At 52.3% G+C, this 13,415-nt stretch overlaps 1 protein-coding gene and 1 long non-coding RNA gene across 2 annotated transcripts in view; both read right to left on the bottom strand.

Annotated features, from left to right (window-relative positions):
- The window catches only part of LOC109313473, a 13,909-nt gene extending 2,630 nt beyond the window's left edge, over positions 1 to 11,279 (bottom strand). Inside the window, exons 1-2 of the long non-coding RNA XR_002102059.1 lie at positions 11,025 to 11,279; positions 130 to 136 (exon numbers count right to left, since the gene is read on the bottom strand). This is a non-coding gene — a long non-coding RNA (uncharacterized LOC109313473). The remainder of the gene's footprint in view (positions 1 to 129; positions 137 to 11,024) is intronic.
- Positions 1 to 13,415, bottom strand: part of ARHGDIG (Rho GDP dissociation inhibitor gamma) — a 44,711-nt gene that overhangs the window by 10,987 nt on the left and 20,309 nt on the right. The window lies entirely within an intron of this gene.

Raw genomic sequence — 13,415 nt, 5'->3', positions numbered from 1 at the left:
GCTGTGGGTGCAAGTGAATGGTAGGGTGTGTATGGGGAACCTACCACACAAACACACACACACACACACACACACACACACACACAGAGTTGCCCCCCCCACAGTCCCTCCCTCCCTCCCTATACACACACACACTCTCCCTCCCCCATACACACACCGCTCTGTACCAACACAGACCTGTGCTCCCACAGTCTGGGGCTGCAGCCAGGAGCTACATGGTGCTGGAGCCGTGTGAGAGCAGGAAGGCAGGGAAATGTCTGGGGGTGAGGCAGGGCTGGGCTGCTGTGTCCTGATGACAGTTCCCCCTGGGTCCTACTGCCCCTGGCTCCTGTCATCTTTGACAGGCAGTCAGGAGCAGATAAATATTTTCTAAATTTTTAGGCACCCTGCCGGCCAGATAGAATGGCCTGGCAAGCTGGATCCATCCCACAGGCTGTATTTTGCCCATCACTGAACTAGAGTCTTATATAGACTGGGTATAATAACCCTTTTAAGACTTGACTGGCCTAGACATAATTCCTAACTCCTGGCTAGTTTCCAGGTTTTTACTTACAGAAAATCACCATGCATGGGGCATTTGCTTGCAGCTTTCAAAATGCCCACCAGAAGGAAGAGAGCCCTCCCCATTCCCCCTAGGAATTTTAGCTGGCCAGATCACCTGACTAACCAGCCTGAACCAAGAAGATAGCAAAGAGAGATAAGGGTCACCTGGGCTGATCCAAGTGAGGGGAAGAGAGAAGGGGAGGGGATTTCTTCACAACCATTACTCCTTGTCCTGTTCCCTGCAGCCACAGCAGACCTACCTCCTATAGGATTCTGCCTACAAGTTCCCTGAGGGCATTTCTACACATGCATTTACTGTGCAGTAAGTCACTGCACAGTAAGTGTTTTTTAGACTGGTGTCTACATATATAGGTGTTACAGCTAGGGGTACACTGATAGAATTGTTTTGGGCTGATACTAATGACCTATTTGTGAGGGAAGGAGTGGGAGTGAGACTGGAACTGGGGATGGGGCAGGGTCTGTCTAGCTTGGGGGAGGGGAAGGAGTGACAGCTTGTCTCAGGGCACAAGGGAGGGGTTGCTCTCACCACTGCATGCATCCTGGGAGGGCATGGCGGCATGCACCCCAAGATCTGCATGTGAGGTGAGGGTGGGCTGCTGCTGTGGGCTGGGGTGGTGCTGTGCTCTTCCCAGAGGAGGTTGGGCCAGGCTGTGCTCAGGGCAGGCAGTGGCAGCACTGGGAAGGGGGCTGCAACCTCCTGCCACCCCCAAAATTCTCTATAGTCGCCCCAACCCTGCCTCCCAGCATTGTCACCATCTGCTCTGAGTGCAGCCCTGGCTCAGCCCCAGCCCCCAGTTGGGAAGAGCCCAGCACCGTCCCCAGCCTGAGCCCACAGCGGCATCCCACCCTCACCCCACATACAGATCTGGGGGCACATGCCCCCTGTGCCCTCCCAGGGTGCATGTAGCAGTGGGAGCTGCCCAGCCCCTCTCCCCCCCCCCCTCCAGACAAGCCACTCATGGCTGCAGCCCATGCCCTGCCCTGCCCCCACCCCCAGTTGGGCAGCACCTGCCCCTGCCTCACCAAAGGGCCTTGAACTTCACGCCCCATCCCTCACAACAGACTTACCAGCCAGACCTGGCTGCTCTCCAAGTTGTCCGGCTGCACTTCTGGCCACCTGCATGCTGCGTTGTAGCTGCGCACATGCACAGGGCATTTATCAGCCACATCAAGCAAAAAAAGCTGATTGCCTATACTCTCAATTTTCCTTATACTGGAGCCAATCCAATGTGACCCAGTGTATCAGTGCACTTCTAGTTACAGCACAGTAACATTGTGTGTGCACCAACTTGGGAATAAAGTTACTCCCAAATCAGTCCACACACACTGTGTTGCTGTGTAGTAAGGTATCTACACATGCCTTATGGTGTGGTAATTAATTAAGTATACATTTTCTACCTGCATCATGCATTATTACACCCGTGCTATGCAGTAACTTTTGGTAATTGTGCATGTGTAGATGCACCCTGAGTCTGCTAAAGTCTGTTTTGAAGCCTGCTGTCCACCTTGTGATGCTTTCCCACAGTGCAATTGTCCCACATACTCTGGGATAATACAGAATTGAAGTCAGAGCATTAGGAGGGAGAAGGTAAAAATACTGTTCTAGGCACATGATAAAACCAGCACCCCTGCCAGATGGAAACAGCTGCCCTGGAGACTTTGCCTTTATCTGCTGGCTGAGCATATGGAGTAGCTGATCTCAACGAGCCTCAAGGGGGTGAAGGGTCAGAGTTGCTCCTGTAATTCCACTTAATCAGTAGGAGATCCTGGTCCTGCATGGCCTGTGGAACTCCCAGAAAGACTGTTTCAGTGAGCCGTAGCTATAATGTGCGACATACGCCACTGACGAGAGCTGTCACTGAAGAGGTGATGGTCCTCTGGCCAGACACTTAGGGCTCCTGTCACCAGCTCCCACTGACAGCAGGATACCCCCATTCCTTGCAACTACTGCTGCATGAAGGCTCAGGAGAATGGCTAGCAGTGCCTGCAGAATCCCCCAGGCTCCAGCTCCAAGGCACTACACGCCTGCTGAGTAACAGAAGGCAAAGCAGAGCCCTATGCTAAGAATAAGGGACCACTGCTCAAGGACACAGGTGCTCTGGCCCTGGGAGGCATGGCCAGCAGCCCCTCAGCATGCATGCACCAGCCATGCTGAGAACCAGCAGACTTTGGGTGAGGCACAGCATGCAGGAGCAGAGTCTCTTGGGGCCCTAAATCACCAGTAAGTGCTAGTAATAGCATTAAGAGCAGGAAGGAACACATTGCCAGGGGCAAGAGTTAAAGTAGAGAGATATGAAGCATTAGGAACCTGATAGCAAATCAGCTGTGCTGTGGAAAAAGGAAGCTCCAGGGCTCTGAAGACCTGAGCCAGAGAACTCTAAGCCATCAATGCCCTCCCAATAGCCCAGAGGACACACTTCATGCTGAGTGGCTTGCCTTACATCAGGCACCTATTGCATGGCCACCTGCATGAGATAGTCCCCACCAGCCCATGACATAATGCATCTGCCTGCAGTGACAGCAGGCTCAGGGAGCACAGGGCAAATCTGGAGTAAGCCAACCAGTGGGGTAAGGCAGCAGGTCCCAATGGGGGAAAAAAAAAAAACCTCAATAGGAAAAGGGGACTGTAGTGGGGGGCAAGATTTCTGCTAGGCTGACAATGAGCAGGGAGTCCTAGGTGGCAGGACCCCACTGCCACTTGCAGAATGGGACCTGCAGGGGCCAGATGCAGAATTAGAGAGGGCAAGATCTTGCAACTAGGCCTGGACTCACACAGATCAACTCTATAAGCACTTTGGTGAGTCGCAGACACATAGAAAAGTAGGGCTGGAAGGGCCCATCTAGTCTGTTGCAGGACAAGCCTGAGGGGATGGAGACCCCTTTCCCAGGGGCAGAGAGGCAGCAGGAAACACTCATGGACCCAGGGAAACAGCCCCAAGAGCCCTGTGGCCCAGAAAAATTTACCTGATACAGGCACAGCAGCAAGAAGTAGGGAACCACAGGTGAAGCTTCCCGCATGGTTCATCAGCTGCTTATCAGTGCGGCTGGGTCAACATGAGAAGATGACATCATCAAGTCAGCACCAGCAGTCAGCTACACAAGCCAGCTGCCAGGGAGAAGACAGGGAGCAGCTGCCAGAGATTTTCAATTGATACCCCTCCCGGGGGACCAACTGATATCCCTCATGGGAGACCAGGAGCCCTCAGGGACTCTAAGGTGGAAGACAGGGTTAACTGGGCTGGCTAGCCTGCCCAACCCAGGAAAAGTGGTCATAAGGAGGAGGATTAGTCTCCCGTGTCTTCTGAGCATTTTATAGGTGAACACAGCAGGAAGACTGAAGGGCCAGAAGCCAGCATGCCCATAGAAGCTATATTTACCAAAATCCACTAGAGGGCATATCAGGGTAACGGTACACACTGGTATCCAAGAATGCTGCTAACCAAGACCATCAGGTTGATGCGTAGGAGGGGTATAGGGGAGGCTGAGCTCTAAGGACATCTGTATGCGATACCTCCAAGCAAGTCGAAGTCAGACAGGAGCCTCTTACATTTGAACTTCAGAGCAAGAAATAGCAGGCAAGTATCAGGGGCTTCCCTTAGGAGGTGATGCATGGTGGGCACAAGTGCTGAAAAAAGACCAACAAGCAAAGATCACCTAGCCCTCAGCTGCTCAGGAGCAGTTAGATAGGCACATAGTCCATGGTTGTCAAAATTACAGCCCACAGACTGAATCTGTGCAGCTGTGTCATAGGACTAGTAGAAGGCCTAGAAATTTGTGGGCAAGCATAGAGCCCACTTCGCCATGGGGGGAGTGTGGATGGAGTCCCCACACTCACACCCTCCTCTACACAAACACCCTGCCCACCTGAGCTCTATGCCACTGCCACCCCCTTGGGCACAGGCTCCACGCTGCCATCAGCCCTGTGCTCCCTGCCCCTGCCTAGCTGCAGCTCCTGCCCCCACTCCCACCCCCACAGCTTCCCTACCTGCTGCCCAGAGCAAGTGGAATGCCAGGGATGCTGAACAGGTCCCCTGCTGGCTGTAGCAATGGTGGCAGCAGCGCTGTCCGAAAGCTATATGCTGGCCGGGCCAGGCCCTTCCACCCATGATGGTGGGAGTGAGACACAATAGCGTTATGTCAGGGGCGCCTCACTGCCACCTTTGTGGGAGTAGGTCTGGACAGGGTACATTTCATTGGTGGGTGCCACAAGCCAGATGAAAGTGCCTCGTGGGCCATATTTTGCCTGCCCCTGATTTAACCCCAGCCCTGCTCCACACAACACACACCGACTGCAGCACCACAACTCCCTTTTTTACCCTCCTATCCCCTCCATAAATGTATCTCAGTTCCTCTAATCTTCCCCAATCATCTTGGTTATAAAGCTTGGCTACATTCTCCTGCTGCTGAATATGGTCCTCTCCAACTTCCACCTGTTCTGGGCTGCAGAGCTCTTAGTCTCTGAGCAATACTCTGGGAGGTCTTAGACCAGGAAAGAGAGGGAATCTCCTTGGCTTCTAACCAGTTCTTCACAACTCACTCCAGGCATATCTACTCCTAAATCATCCCTGACCAATGATTATCTAACTTCTAACTTCTTCTTGAAAAACTCTAATGAAGGAGATTCAATACCTTACCTAGGCTGTCTGTTCCACTGCCTCCCTGTTCTAACAGTACAGAATTTTTTCCTGATATCCAATCTAAATTTACCTGCTGCTATTTAAAGCCATTACTGTGTGTCCTATTCCCTACAACAAGAGAGAAAAGGTCCTCTCCTTCTTTATGGCAACTTTTCAGATATTTGAAAACTGGTATCATGTCCCCTCTAATCATCTTTTTCTACAAGCTACATACCCCTTGTATGGCTTTCAACCCCTTCAAACATTTTGTTACCTGCTTTTGAAACCTCTCTTACTTCTCTTCATCCTTTTTAAAATGCAGAGCCCAGCATTGCACACAACACTTTAGATGAGACAGATCTAAATAGAATCAATTAGAGTGGCACTAGCACGGGGTGGGCAAAGTCTGGCCCACGGGCTGAATTGGGCCTGCAGCAGACTCCATTTCCCAGCAGCCCTGTCCATGTCACCGCAGGCCAGCTTCCATGGAAACCCCAGGAGCTATCAAGCTGTGACAGGGCAGGGCCAGGGTTTCCATGGAGACCAACCCCAGCAGCACTGGCAGGACATGCAGCAGGGCAGGGAACTGCTCCAGGGCCAGAATCCTGTGGCAGTGACAGCATAGTCCAAAGCTGGAGCAGAGCTGTGATCTACTGCCTAAACACCCCTGGCAGGAGGTGTGGGCAGTGGATCACAGCTCTGCCCTGACTCGGGACTAAGTTGTCACTACTAAATGATCCCAGTTCCAACACTGGAGCAGCTCCCTGCCCAGCTACAAATCCTATCAGCACTGCTGGGGCCAGTCTCCATGGAAACCCTGGCTCCACACTGTCACAGCTCCACCACTCCTGGCGTCTCCATGGAAACCAGCTGAAGCAACTGATCAGGGGCTTCTGGAAAATGGAGTCCAGCTGCCGGCTGGATCTGCTGTTTTGCCCACCCCTCCACTAGCACCTCGTGTCTTATACCTAATACTCCTGTTAAAGCAGCCCAAAACTGCATTCACTTTTTTTTTTTGCAGCTGCATCACACTTCAGACTCATGTTGAGCCTGTGATCTACCAAAACCCCAAGATCCTTCTCAGCAGTACTACCACCCATCCACTTAGCTCACATTCTGTATTTGTGCTTTTGATTATTCTTACCTAGGTGTAGCACCTTGCATTTATCAGCACTGAACTTCAACCTGTTGTTTCTAACCCAGTTTTCTACTCTATCAAGATTCTTCTGAATTCTACACCCATCCTCCAATGTGTTTGCAGCCCTTCCCAGTCTATCATCATCTGCAAATTTGCTCAGGGAATTCTCTATTCTGGCATCCAAATCATAAATACGTTAAATAGACCTGGACTTAGTACAGACCCCTGTGAAACCCCACCTGAAACCTGCTGCTGCACCAACATTGATCCATTTAATATAATTACCTTCTGCTTGAGGCTACTCAAAACGTGTCTGGACATCTGACAGGCTGATAGAAATACCATCTCATTGGCATGCAGCCCCAACAGGCTGGGTGCTGGCAGAGGGTAGCACCATACCCAGGATGAGGACTTGGTCCCTCCTAGCTCCTGGCAGCCTTAGCCTCATGATCAGCCACCTGCAGGCCTTAGCCCAGTGTGATTTTGCCAAGATGGGCCCTAAGCAGATGGTGACTCTCATTCAACTCAGGCTGTTGTTACTTTCCCCTCAAAAAAGTGACACACAAGGGGGGCTGCTTAGCCATGTCTCCTGATGGTTATTAACCGACTTCCCATTTCCAGCACAGAAAAGCCCCATGACCTCTGCAGAGGAAGGGTTCATGCCACAAACATCAGTTTCACACAGGAATCCTCTTCACAGCTCCCACCAGCATGAAGGCTCCCTGAGGCCTACAGCTTCCTGCCTTTCATGTCACCCACAGCATGCCCAAAGGACAATGTTCCCATCCAGAAACACCGTGCAGGAAGGGCCCAGGGAATGACCTGGGAAAATATTGGGTCCATATGGATGGGAAGCCTTATGAGTCCATCTCATCGTGAAACGAACAGCAATCATTTGCCTTCTGGGCAGCCTGGGGGAGGGAAAGGGAAAAGCTTGTGGAGTTTATGCTGGAGTGTTAGGTATGCTACTCGTTCCCCTTTAGCCACACTCGGTGGCTGCTTCTCGCGGGAACCCATGGATCTCACCTACACAAGAACACCATCCAGAGTTTGATTTTTTTTGAGTACAGTTTGTTTAACCAGACCTCTCTTTCCTGGGCAGTTGAAAGAGACATACCTCCCAGCAAGGGATGCAGCAGATGGCAAGGCAATTTCAGTGAACACCCTTCACTTCAGGCTATGCTGTGCAAACAGCATCGTTGTTGGGATAAGAGGTAACTTCCCCAGGGCAACTATAGGCAAACAGTGCTGTCCCAGGATGAAACTACCCTGGACTGGAACAGGGTTACAGTCCCCCCCCCCGCCCCATCACGGCAGCTTTGCTGCCATTCAAGGGTCTGCACCAAATGACTGCAACTGTTTTCTGTTGGTGCAGCTGGGTTTTTTCTCAGCAGTGTCCATGGCCTTGGAAGTGTTCCACATGCTGCCCAGCTCTTCCTGGACTGGCTCTTACTTCCTGGTTGGACTGCAGCAGTACCAGGCAGGTCACTGGTCACGTGAGGTACTCTGTCAGTCCAAAATAGGCCTGTGGGGAAGGCCTGGGTTGTCTGTTTTAGGCTCAGAAAGGATGATGAGCAGTTTATTGAACAAGTGGTCCATCATGGGCCAAGTCATGACTTTTTCTGTCCATGGCACAGGCTTTGGATACAGTCTGGAGACACCCTAAGATCACAGCAACTCCAGTCCCTCCCTTATTTCCCCACACAGACAAAGATCTAGAATTCTGATCTGTTCTTTTCTGACAAAGCAGAGCCTAGAAACAACCCTACATCTTCCCAGGTACTAAGAGGCATGGGCTGCCCCAACAAAGCAGGCTGGGTGAGATCATTTCCTAGGGGACAGATATATTCCACGTGTGCCAGCAGGAAAAGCATTTTTCATTCCCTAGGTTGATTCCAGCCACAACAGGTAGAAAACCCTTGGCCCATACATCCCACTCCAAAATCCCAGATCTTCCACTGTACCCTGTACGGCAGGGCTCCCCTGCCTTCCTATTCTCACTGCTGTGCATGCAATGAGACAGCGATATGGATGGACAGGTTCCCACGTGCTCTGATTCAGTGTTATTTAAAGCCTATCTATGATCTGCTATGTATCCCTTGAAATCAAAATCCCAGCCCCCCTGCCACTGATGATTCAGTCTGGAGTCCCCAGCTGGCAGAATGCACAGGATGTGTTCCCTTCTCATTTATGCTGTCATTTAATATCTACAGGCCCAGAGACAGGCTGAGCACATGGGAACTCTGGGAATGCAGCTTCTATTGCCAAGCTGCCTTTACTGTTTATGCCAGGCTACACCTCTTGACTCTTGGTCCTTGCTGAGATAAATGCAGAGCAGGATGGGACGGGCAAAAGGGCCAGATCCCAAGCAGAACTCTGATGGTACAGAATCCCAGGCAGGTAGCTAAATACACAAGAGAGGGTGCTGGAAATAAAGGTTGGTTCAGCAGTAAGAAGCTTCCTGGCTGGACCAGAGTGCCCTCCACTCGTTTAGCTAGGGCTGAACAATAGAGCTGATAGGAAAAACTTCATGTGGGAACTGGCTGTTTCCAAATAAACTGGCTGTGCGCCTTTCCTGCTCCTGATAAACAGAGAAGGCCTGAATGGGGCTTTCTGCCACTTGCTTTTCATGTTAGAAATGCAGGTCATGTCTACCCTGTTTCCCTAGAAGATCAAGCGTTGCCTTCACTAAGCCAAAAAGTCCCTCTGCATCAGGGGTGGGCAAAATATGGCCCACGGGCTGAAGTTGGACTGCCAGGCCATTCTATCCAGCCCCCAGGGCCCCTAAATATTTTTTTTCAAAATTTTTTGTCTGCCCCTGGCTGCCTATCAAAGATGACAGGAGCCAGCAGCAGCAGGACCCAGGGGGAGCTGGCAGCAGGACCCAGCAGCTGAATCAGCAAGGCGGGCTGAGCAAGGCCCTGCCCCACCTCCCCCAGCCCCCATCCAGAAGCCTCTGCCTAGCACAGCATTACCCAACCTTTTTTATCCCATGGCACTAGAGCTCCGCCCCATCAAAAGCCAACCCCCGCCCCCCCCCCAAGATCCCATGGCACACCTGGTAATCTCTGATGGCACAAGTAAATCAGGACAAAAAAGTTTTTGAAATCAAATTAATGAATGTTGTAATAGATATCTGATTTTTAGACTATAATTTGGTATTTTTCTGATTGAGACAGCAAACCCCTTAGTGAAAGGAGTACTTCTGGGGGCAAGGGGAGGGACTTCTGGTTGCAAAGGTCAGGGGTTAGGGGGTGGGACTTCCAGTCCCAAGATGGTGACCAGGGGCCAGGGCACCTGTCAAGGGGCAGTGCTACCCTTGTGGCCCTCAATAGCTCTCCAAAACTTGGTAAGCAGCCAAAATAATTGCCCAGCCCTGCTCTACACATTACAAACCTAGTGGGGACAACAACTCCAGGGGACAGGATTCACCTCAACTACTTCAGAGGTCTTAGAGAAGGGGTGAGCAAAAATACAGCCCAAAGGCCAGATCTGGCCTGCCAAGGGATTTTATCCAGCTGGCAGCAGGCTCCTCAGCCCGGTCTGGCCCAGGTATGGGGGGGCAGCCCGGGCTGTGCCACATGTGGCTGGTCCCGCCACCACCAGCTGCATAGCTGGGCTGGGGCAGTTCAGCAGCTGGACTTGCTTCCTGGCAACACTGACTCATTTCAGCTGCCACTGTCAGACCCAGCCTGGCTGCCTGGACATCCCAGCCTGTCTGCCCACACCCCCTGCCAGGGATACTGGATGGTGTGGGTGGGTGGGTCCTCTATGGAGACCAGCCTGGGACCCACATCGGCAGGGCACACAGCAGCGCAGATGGGGCGGGGCCCTGGGTGGGCAGGGAGCTGCATCCGGGAGCGGGATGGGCAGGCAGGGCTAGAGCAAGGATTGGGAATGCGGGGTGGTGACAGCATGGGGCCAGGTGCCAGGACAGTGCCATGATCTGCTGCCTGCACATTCCTGTGATAGGCACTGGTTCTGCGGGCAGGGGTGGTTGGGGTGCTGACCCAGCTCACGACAGCTCACCAAAACCCCATAAATGACAGCCCAGCCCAAATAATTGCCCATCCCTGTTTTAGAGCTCTTTTCTGTTTTCTTTTCTTGCCTTTCTGTGGACACAGCCGGTGGCATCTATGATTTCCAGAATCCAGCAGATTAGCAACTTCAACAACCCCAAAGAAACTAAACTATTTAAAACTTCAGTTCTAAGAAACACCCCCTGCCCATTCAACCAGGGCTGAAAAAGCTCTCATTAGCTACCCCTGAGCCTTCTAAGGAGTCCCTTATATCAGAGGCTTTTGATACTTCTAAAGTAGAAACAAGTACTTTTATGTCTAAACAACCCCAGAAGGGCCCAACCCCTTTTCTTTCTTTTCAGACTGCCTATCAGTTCTCAGTGCTGTGTTTATAAATTGTTTGACCCTCCTTTCTTGAAGGGAAGGGAAGGGAAAACTCCTGTTGTAAGAGGGACACTCTGACTAGCATAGATGGCACAGAAGAGAGTCATTAACATGGCTAAGCAGCAGCAAGAAAACTCCCATGCCCTTACACTGGGGCTTGCAATCACACCACCCCTACTGGGGTCTCTATTCACATCCACTTCAGGCTCCCAGCCCCTCCCATTCCCTCGGGCTTCCTGCCTGGCTCTGGACCCTCTTGCTCCACTCAAGCCGCACACTGGGCTCTCATCCCATGCCTGACACTGGGCCTTAATTCCCTTGCCCCTGGAGCCTCACACCCAGCTCCTTCTTGGGGCTCAAAATCCCAGCCCCTGGAGCCTCACACCCGGCTCCTTCACAAGACTCAGGCCTCACTATGGACCTGGGCCCAGTCTCAGGCCCCTTCACATGATCTGGACTCTGCCTCAGGCTCCACACCGTAAACCTTGCTTTGTTCTCAGAGCGTGCTCCCCTAGCATTTCCCCTCCGTGGGGTCACCTGAAAGGTAGTGGGGGCTGAGGCTTTCTGGTGCTCCATACTTGTCCTTCACTAGGGAGGCACATGTGTCACATTTCCTGAGGACTGCCCCACACCAGCAGTCCCACCAGACCATCCAGGCCCAGCAGGGTGTAGTTTTAGGTCATGCCCCAGGACCAAAAGCCTCCTCCATTCCCATAGCTCCTGCCCTGTACCTCCAAGACGTTATGTGAAAAGCAGCTCCAGCCCTCTCTCCAGCTGCCTGCAACAAACTGCTGGCTCCACTGCTCAGGGCCTGTTCTCATTACAAGCAGCAGGGCCCTGTCACCAATCAGGCAGTCTCCTACTGGTCATATGCCTGACTGGGAACGCAGCCACTTGCAGGCTACTCTATTGCTTGTCCACACCCTTCTAAACAACAGGCACAGGCTGTACCTTGTCACAGACAGGTACAAAGGAAGACTTGTGCCCTATGTGTCTGCCATGAAAACTGCACAGCACTGATACCCCGGTGGAAAGTAATGCTAATATAGCATCACTTCAGTCCATTAGTTCTGTTGCAAATTTAAAAGCAAAGAGAAGACAAATAAGCAAAGAAAGCAAACTATCAACAATGCATGCTCTGGTTACTGCCTTGCTTTCCAGCCACTACTCCCTCGAACCAAAGATTGATTGAACTGAAACAAAGATGAGGTTCTCAAGGAGGCACCAGTCCCATGCATACAGTATTCTTCTCCATTTCAGCTTGTGCTCAAAGGCTCACATGCTATTTCCCTCTGGCCATCCAAGTGGCAGTTTGCTGATCATCCCAGTGGAATTGTTGGCACTTACACACAGATGGGACTTTTATTTTTCACCACTGGGGGTTTCACACAGTAGCTATGTCTGTGCTATACTACTGGTATTTCCCAGGCTTCTGGGTCCTGCTGGTTGCCACATGGGACCAGGAAGGAATTCTTTCCCCCCTCCTGCTACAATGTGTCTTGGGTGGGAGGGTCACCTTCTTCAGAAGCACAGGAGGTGGCTGCAGCCAAGGCTGGGGATTTTGATTGGGGTGGGCCAATGCTCTGCCAGAACTTAGCCCTGGAGATTCCTGACAAGAAGGTCTTGCCCTTCCACTCTGGGTCAGACTGATCACCAGGCTGGGCTCAGAAAGGAATTTTACCTTATGGTCAGATTGGTACAGACTGAGGGGGTTTTGCCTTCCTCTGTAGCAAGGGACATGGACCTCCGCCTTGGATCATTTGAGCATATCTTTAACAGCCTTTATAACAGCAGGATATTCACCACTGTTGTCCCTTTGCTTTACCTGTGACAGGTTAGGGTGTTAAGAACATAAAAAGTGCTATACTGGGTCAGACCAATGATCCATTTAGTCTACAGGTGGGCAAAATATGGCCCGCAGGCCAATTCCAACCCCAAGCCCCCACCAACTAATTATATGCCGCACCTCACCTCACCTCAACCCTTGTATGTGGAAGGGCCCAACCCAGCCAGCATATGGCTTCCAGACAGAGCTGCTGCTGCCTCTGTTGCAGCTGTTGGGAGACCTCCTTGGCTTCCCTGGCATTCAGCAGCTCCTTCTCATCTCCCTGCTGCAGTGCTCACTCCAGGCAGCAGGTAAGGTAGTGGCTGAGGCAGAGGCAGGGGAAGCTGCAGCTGGGTGGGGCAGGAGTGTGGAGCATGTGGCTGGGCTGGTGATAGCACACAGCCTGCACCCAGAGGGGCAGCAGAAGTGAGGAGCTTGGATGGCCAGGGTGTGGGTGTGAGGGAGGATGGGAGGTGTAGGGACTCCCCCCCAGACACTCCCCACATGGTGCACAGCCCCCACCGCCAACAGCAGCAGCAGGCAGATGCTCATGTTCTGCACAGGTGCTGTTGCCTGTGGCACATACCACCGGGGGAAGCCCCACGCAATGGAGCCAGCTGCCTTCCCTGCCATGTGCAGCTGTCAGGACTCTGTCAGAAGTGGAGGAAGTTGCAGGGAGCCCTACTGCTTCTGGCTCCATGGCACAGGGCTTCCCCACAGTGGTGGAAAAGTCCTGGGAGCTGCACGTGTGCTGTGGGGAGCCCCACACAATAGAAGCGGGCCAGCCTGCTGTGCTTCTTGCTGCCATGTGCAGCACTGGCTAGAGCCACATACCCCCTAGAAGGCAGTACCTGTGCAGGCCACACACA

The sequence above is a fragment of the Crocodylus porosus genome, unplaced genomic scaffold (assembly GCF_001723895.1).
Source record: "Crocodylus porosus isolate Cpor-Errol unplaced genomic scaffold, CroPor_comp1, whole genome shotgun sequence".
Taxonomy (NCBI): domain Eukaryota; kingdom Metazoa; phylum Chordata; order Crocodylia; family Crocodylidae; genus Crocodylus; species Crocodylus porosus.
This window is presented reverse-complemented; position numbering and strand designations above follow the sequence as displayed.